Source organism: Anneissia japonica, unplaced genomic scaffold (genome assembly GCF_011630105.1).
Source record: "Anneissia japonica isolate Jap-2015-1 unplaced genomic scaffold, ASM1163010v1 scaffold10132_len18572_cov108, whole genome shotgun sequence".
Taxonomy (NCBI): Eukaryota; Metazoa; Echinodermata; class Crinoidea; order Comatulida; family Comatulidae; genus Anneissia; species Anneissia japonica.
In genome coordinates, this window is record NW_022736883.1 from 1,754 (window position 1) to 9,139 (window position 7,386).

General features: G+C 35.7%; 1 long non-coding RNA gene across 1 annotated transcript in view; it reads left to right on the forward strand.

Moving 5' to 3' along the window:
- Positions 1-965: 965 nt before the first annotated feature.
- LOC117116941 overlaps positions 966-7,386 on the forward strand; it is a 13,163-nt gene continuing 6,742 nt past the window's right edge. The window contains exon 1 of the long non-coding RNA XR_004446840.1: positions 966-1,129. This is a non-coding gene — a long non-coding RNA (uncharacterized LOC117116941). The remainder of the gene's footprint in view (positions 1,130-7,386) is intronic.

The following is a 7,386-nucleotide window of genomic DNA, read 5'->3' on the forward strand; positions in this document are numbered from 1 at the left end:
CTTTGCTTAATTTTGTTAGATTGACGCAATTCAGTTCAATACTGCAATGTCAATTTTTGTTGTTTTTTTAATAATAAACTAGAATAGAATAGAATTATTTCCACGATATGCGAAATCTCTGGCTTAAATCCAAGATGGCGCAGGCTCGAGATGCTAGCTTGCGGAGCACAGTGCTCGGCACTGATTGATATCCTTGATATATGGCCTACTGTATGCTTCGGCAAAGCCCGGAAAAATTCTAAGCATGGGAAGTGACCAAAGGGACGACCAGAAAAAAACAGTGCAAAAAGATAATAAAATATGCAAGAAAAAAAAAAATCAGAACAAAAACAATGGATTTTCCCAGTACTGCTGGGAAGAGCCAATAATAATAATATGATATAATAATAATAATTTTAATATTGGTTGCATTTTTGTCCTTTCAACCTGTTTCCTTTAGCTGTTTTTGTGATGTGGGTCCTTTTTGTTGAACAATTTTAAAATGTTGATTGTTTAGATTTTTCTGCTTCAACCCTTTACTTTTGGAAAATTTAACCCATTTTGAGTGTTGCAATAAAGAATAATTTGATTTGATTTGAATCTGAGACCAAGTCTGAGATCCCCACGTTTCAGCTTACACAGAGCATGCACAGAGGCAGGCAACTGAGCTAGCTGCTCTGTACCATGGTTATAAATCTATAAGGTACCATTTCAACATTTAATAATAGGCTCTATTACACTATTTAAAATTTATAAATGGACAAAAAATTTACTTTCGCCATAATAATTGTAAGCCTACGACTTCTAGATCCCTTTTTATTCGGGTAATCTAATAGGGCTTGAAAATATCAATGTAACAATGTTTAATTAACAAAATTCATTGACTATATTTAATCACGTGTCACTTCGATAACACAAATTATGTTGCTCGAAACATGATAAGGCCAACTGAATAAAATGACCATCGTCCTTTAATTTCAGCAAAATCCAAGAAGGTCATTGTGGAGCCCCTGGTTGAGTTGGCATGGAATGACTCATAATTGGATTTTACAGGACAATATATGAAAACTACACCGTTTCTGATGTGTGTGTCAAAACATTATTCAGTATTGGAAGAGCTTTCCAACAATAACAAACACGACTACTTTTGGTGAGTTTATATACTTATTCTTATTTTAAGTATATTTTGCGGTTATTTTAAAACAAATAAACACCTATTTTTGAATTATGTTCTATTGTGGCTTGAGTGACAGTAGTTTTTATGTCTAGTTTGTTGCCTGTCATATTTTATGAGGGTCAAAAGTCATTGACCCTGACCTAAAATAATAATAGTGTAGTTTTATGTAGCGCACATATCTATCTAATGTAAGATGCTCAGGGCGCTTGATACTAATACATGTATCTGTCTTAGGAACACTTTATGGAATATGGTTGATCTTGGTGTCAAAATGCAGATAATTATACAGGGGTGTACAGTATATATGGTGGGCTGGGCCACCCAGTCTAAAGCTAATTTCATGGACCTCCACCTACCCTTATTAACTTACTTTTCCATCCTTAAAATCCGCTCTTATTATTTAGAGTTTACCAATGTTATCACACACCCACCCCAAAATGTTTTATCAACCACCCTTAATTTTTATTTCGGCTACAACCCTGTTAACATTGAACAATTAGCAGGGCTCCCAAGTCTCCTGGAACACCCGGGAGTCTCCCGGATTTTCGACCAATCTCTCGGGCTCCCGGAAATCATACGTTTTCTCCTGGCATAAGAAAATAAAATAAATAACCTTCATAATCAATGCATGATCTTGCAAAATGAGGTCAAAGGTCAAATTGTCAAAAATGGTTGTTTTACTCACTAAAATGGCATATCATTTCAAAAATTAAAGTGAAGGCGATTTCAACTGACTTACAGTTATTATGTAGGAATACATCTAGGATACACCAAAAAAGGTTCGGGGGAGGGGTGGGAAAGTAGTTTTTTGGTGTTAAAGGTCAAATTGTGCTCGAATTATGTATTATGATTTTTCATCTGCATTTAATACAATTCAACCTCATCTTTTATTTGACAAATTAGTTCGCATGAATATTTCTTTTCCCTTAATCTCCTTAGTTTTTGATTTTTTGATTAATCGTTCTCAGTTCGTAAAGTTAGGTAAAGACGTAAAGTCAAATACAATTAGGTCCAATACGGGCGCTCCTCAGGGAACTGTACTTGCCCCCTTTTTATTTAGCCTCTACACGGCTGACTATAGATCAGCACATTGTATGTGCCCTGTTATTAAATTTGCTGACGATACAGCTATGCTTGGACTTATAAATAATGACGATGATACCGACTATGTTCAGGAGATTAAAAGGTTTTTAAATTATTGCGACGACAATTATCTAGAATTGAACACATCTAAAACAAAGGAGATGATTATTGACTTTAGGAAAAGGACGAGTGATGTTAGTAAGATTTTCATAAAAAATAAAGAAATTGATCGCGTAGATAAATATAAATACCTTGGAGTTGTATTCAATGATTCGCTTACATTGGATGATCATGTCGATTCTCTTATAAAGAAACTAAACTCTAGAATGTATTGTATGAGNNAGGCTGAGGCCTCCGATTGTCCACACCAATCGTTATTCCTGTTCATTTATTCCTGCTGGGATTAAACTTTTTAATGCACATTTTAAACGTTAATTTTATGAATATTTTTTTTATGTGATTGTACATTGTTTTTAAAAGTTTTATGCGAGCATTCAGTTTCCTTCGTTGAAGGATGAATAAAGTTTTACTTTGACTTTGGCCCAACCTAAAACACTTGGGAATACTCTATGGTATTTTGTTGATTTTGGTGTAAAAATGCACAGAATAATACAAAAAAATATATAGATATACCGTAGTTCCTCAGGTATAGTCTCACCTCGGGTATATCCAGCCCCAAACTTTACGCCCAACTCTGTGTGCAGACGTTTCCCCGGGCAAAGTCCCTGGGTATAATTTAGGTGAGTAGGTCTAGGTCGGCAAATTTAACAAATGCTCACAAAATAAGGATTTGGCTCCAAATTCGGCAGACCTGAAATGCTTCCAATTGATTAGACTAGATTAGAAAGTTGAAAACAAAGCCCATTCTTGTAAATTGTTGTTGTTTACAGTACTTCGCTAAAATGAACAAGCTCGCTAACTGCGGCTAAAAATAGGCAACACCGTGGTCCGTCCCTAAAGAGACGCCCAGTAGGCTGGTTGGATTGTTAATCCACAGCGTGAAGACTCGCGTACTCCACAACTGCAGCTAAAAATAGACAACACCGCGGTCCGTCCCTAAAGAGACCTGCCCAGTGGGCTGATCGGATCATTAATCCACAGCAAGAACACAGATACTGTATATACTATGCCAAAAATAACTTGTTACATGCATTACAAGTGGGTGGTCTTCACATGCGATGGGTGATTGGTTGGATTGGTTGTTGCTGGGCAAAAAATAACCTACGACGTCAAGAAAGTTTAGGCAAAGGCTGGCCTAGCTCAATGTAAGACCAAAATATGGCCTCGCTAGCTAAGCCCTTAGGCCTACTAATTAGGGTATTCCCTTCCCTTTGATGTTCGAGTAAACTCTGATTTCTTCAACGGAATATATTTTTGGATAGCCCATTAATCATAGGGCAATTGTTGCAGTTGTTCTCTTCCACTTTAAAAAAAAGCGATAGTCATTTTCGTTCTGTTCATGCACACGGGAATCCCCGGGTATAATCCCACCCCCTCAAAATCAGACCAATTTCGTGTTCATGGGGGGTGGGATTGTACCCGGGGAACTACGGTATATATATATATATATATATACTACCTTTATTCGGCTCTTAGGGGGAAACTCTTTTGTCTATGATTTCGCCTTAACGTCGCTTTAGTTTCCCCTTAGCGACACTACTTTCGCCTTAAGGTACTGTTTTTAACCCACTTCATTTTTTTAGTTTCCCCCTATGGATACTTCTTAACATGTATATATTAAATATATATATAAATAAGCAATACGAAAAAGAAACGATTGCATACGTTGACATTATAGAGACAAAATTTATTCAAAACGAATATTTTGGACATGCCTGTGTCCTTCCTCAGCGTTACACGTAAGACTGAAAAATGCAGAGCAATTCAAATAAAAACTGTTAAAAGTTAAGCAAGATAAATCCTAAGATATTAGGCACGCAATTAGTAACTGAGAAGTAATTAACTAATAAACTGTCAGCGAAATTTAAAAGCGTTGGCGGTAAAGAAGTCTATGATAAACAATAGAGTGAAATAAACAAGATGTCTTCAATGTAAGAATCAAAATGCACACAGCAATTGAAATAGAGACAGTGTGTCTATATAGACGAAGAAACTATAATGATTGATATTATTATAATGCTAATATAAAGTGAAAATATAATAATTATTATTATTCTATTATAATTATTACTATTATAATAACTGTTATAATTATTATTATTATTATTATTATTACTGGGTTTGAAATAACGCCGGTCTGCCGGCCAATGGCTAGTAAAATGCATGGCGGACCTGTTAATTATCCCAATAACAAGTCCGCATGACCAGTTAAAATGTCAATGAAAGTCTGACGAAATACCTAAAGCTTTACTCATTCAGCTCTTAACGAGGTCTTTACAAAATATTTCACACAGATAATGTCAACAAGATCGCTATTTTTTGTTTAATGTCATGTTAATGTCCACTACGAACAGCCTTGGGCTCAGTCATTCAAGGCGAACCGATGAACATCACGCACTAGCTAGACCATGGAGGAATCCATGGCTAGACGTACAGAGGGAAATCACCTTCTCCGCATGTTATAGCGACAAGGAGAAGTTAATTTTCATCTGTGTGAGCACTGTGAAGTTAAAACATCCATGTCATGTATCTATCCCACAATGCAACGTGGGACAAAAAGTTAATAAACAACGCAACGATTTTCAGACGAAATAATGCAATAATCACACCCTGTGACTAAACCGTTCGTACAGTCCCAATAGCATTGCCATGGAGATTATCTATAAATTAGAATGACACACCAGTAAAATATTAGATAAAGTGAAAGGTACGCCTTCCATTGTTTTACTAAAGTGCATTATCGCCTTATGAATACTTAAAAATCAAATGTAATCAATCTGAAATGAAAAAGGAACTCAAAGCAATTGTTTCTATGACGGCTCTTTTTTAGTAGACGTTTAATTCGGATTTGGTATGTCATTAGATTCATATATCAGTCTACATGTAAATTACACTCACATTCCCCAAAACATTGCTAATTATGGAGGGAATTTGCAGAGAATGAAATTTAAATTTGTTAGATTTATTTTTAGATTTGACTCTAAAACAAAACCATGGGGGGGGTTTCTTATTCATTTTAATAAATTTGTTTAATTAAAAATTTATCGGTTTACACTATAAGCTTCTTCCTGTCAGCAAGCTGTCATGCACTATGAAACTTTGGGCGATCTGATTTCACCACAGCCAAGCACATGGGATTTTTGCCCAGCCACATGACCCCACGAAAAAAATTAACCAATTAGCAGGCAGAGTTTAGGAGGTGCGACCTGATATAACAAGTCGCATCGCAACCACGAAGAATGTGTTGTCTTTGAAAAAATGTCAGACCGAAAATGCACGTAAAAACAATAAAACAATATAAAAGCATTGTTTTTATTGTACAGTAATAAAATTTGCTGTGCACTACAGCTAAACAACAGGTAATAATAATAATAATACAGGTACTGTATGTATTATATGTTTAATGTTAACTTTTCGTACGGTAGTCATACTGAATTCACTGGGCTATGCTAAGCCTATTTTTAGCATCTAGGCTAGGCCCTAACTGGCCTGCCTTATTTGGAAAGGATTCAATAGAAATGTTCCACAAACCGATCTTTCGGGAAAACATCGTATTGTGAGAATGCACTGTACATACAAATAGATTTCTGTATTTATATTTCGCGGCATAATCTAATACAGAGACAACAGAACGATTTTTCTGTATCTGTTAGTGTTAATTCATCGGTGAGGGGCAGCATGATTAGCATGTCAAAAATATGGTATTTGGGCTTTTCGAAGTTAGCAAGATAGTGGCTAGTGAAACGGATTGAGGACCAGTAAAAATATGAATTTACTGGTCCACTTGGCAAGTTAAAAAAAACCTTAAGGGAAACCCCTATATTATTATTATCATTATTAGTATAGTGATATTAAAAGGAAGGCCAAATATATTTCATTATAATGAAAGAATAACCACTTATGAAACCTACAGTAGGTCTTTGTTAATACCAATTTTTGTGTGTGAAAGTTTAAGAATCCACTGAAGTTCAGCACAATGTCAGTATATATCAGTTAAAGACCTGAATCCTAAAGCAATTAAAACGCATTTCATATCATTAACAGAGTGTTTAGGATGATTAAAATTTAAATTGATTTTTTATGATTGTTGCACCTAAGTCTAAATTTGCTCCCTGTCTGCCCGACATAGCAACCACGATCACATGTGGAACATACGATTGTGTATATAACATTGGTGGCATTGCATGTGAGAGGTGGTGGGTTGATGGTTATGTTGGGATGGGGGAACTTGATAGATTTGGTCGTAATGAGGATATCACAGATCTTACATCGTGGGTTGTTACTGTACAAGGACGGTTACCAGATAAGGGAGGAATGCTAGGGAGATGGGAGGAAGTCAGGATATGTTTAAAGTTAGGAGGCTGACGTTTGGGGGATTTTCAAAGGGTTTGTGTTTGGAAAATTGAGTTTTCACTACCTGGAAGTCCGCTTTAATAGATTCGGACAGCTGATAAATGGGGGGGGGGGGAGTACAGAAGTATAAGAGGGATGTGCGTGGTTTTAGTTTTAGGTCTGTATTGAAGAAGATCATGTCGGGATTTTGATGATGCTTTCTCAATGTTATGTTTGATAAATGGTAGCGGATAGTTGCTTTGGCCCAGTTTGTAAAAAAGTGTGTTACTCTAATATGTGGCAAAGACAAGCCAAACCAGTCACTCGTCGCAAAAATCGATTTTGAGTTATTAATACAGTGTTAGAGAGTAAAATAATAGCTATAAAATCATTCAAATCAGACATTTCCTTATGAAGTTTCAAGCGTTTAAACATACAGCTGTTTAAAGAACTATGAGAAATCAGCCTTCAAATTTTATGATTTCAGGCATTTCTCATGCATAAACTATCATAAAATCCTTAAAAAGTGTTGTTTTAACATTGAAAATTGGGAAAATAACAGCGTAGAATGATGTATAGATATGTAAAGATTAGTTTAGTGCAATAAAATAGATTTTTTAAAATTTGACATTCCAGCATGTTTTGGCCATTTTCTCTGAAACACGATTTGCGACGAGTGACTGGTTTGGCTTGTC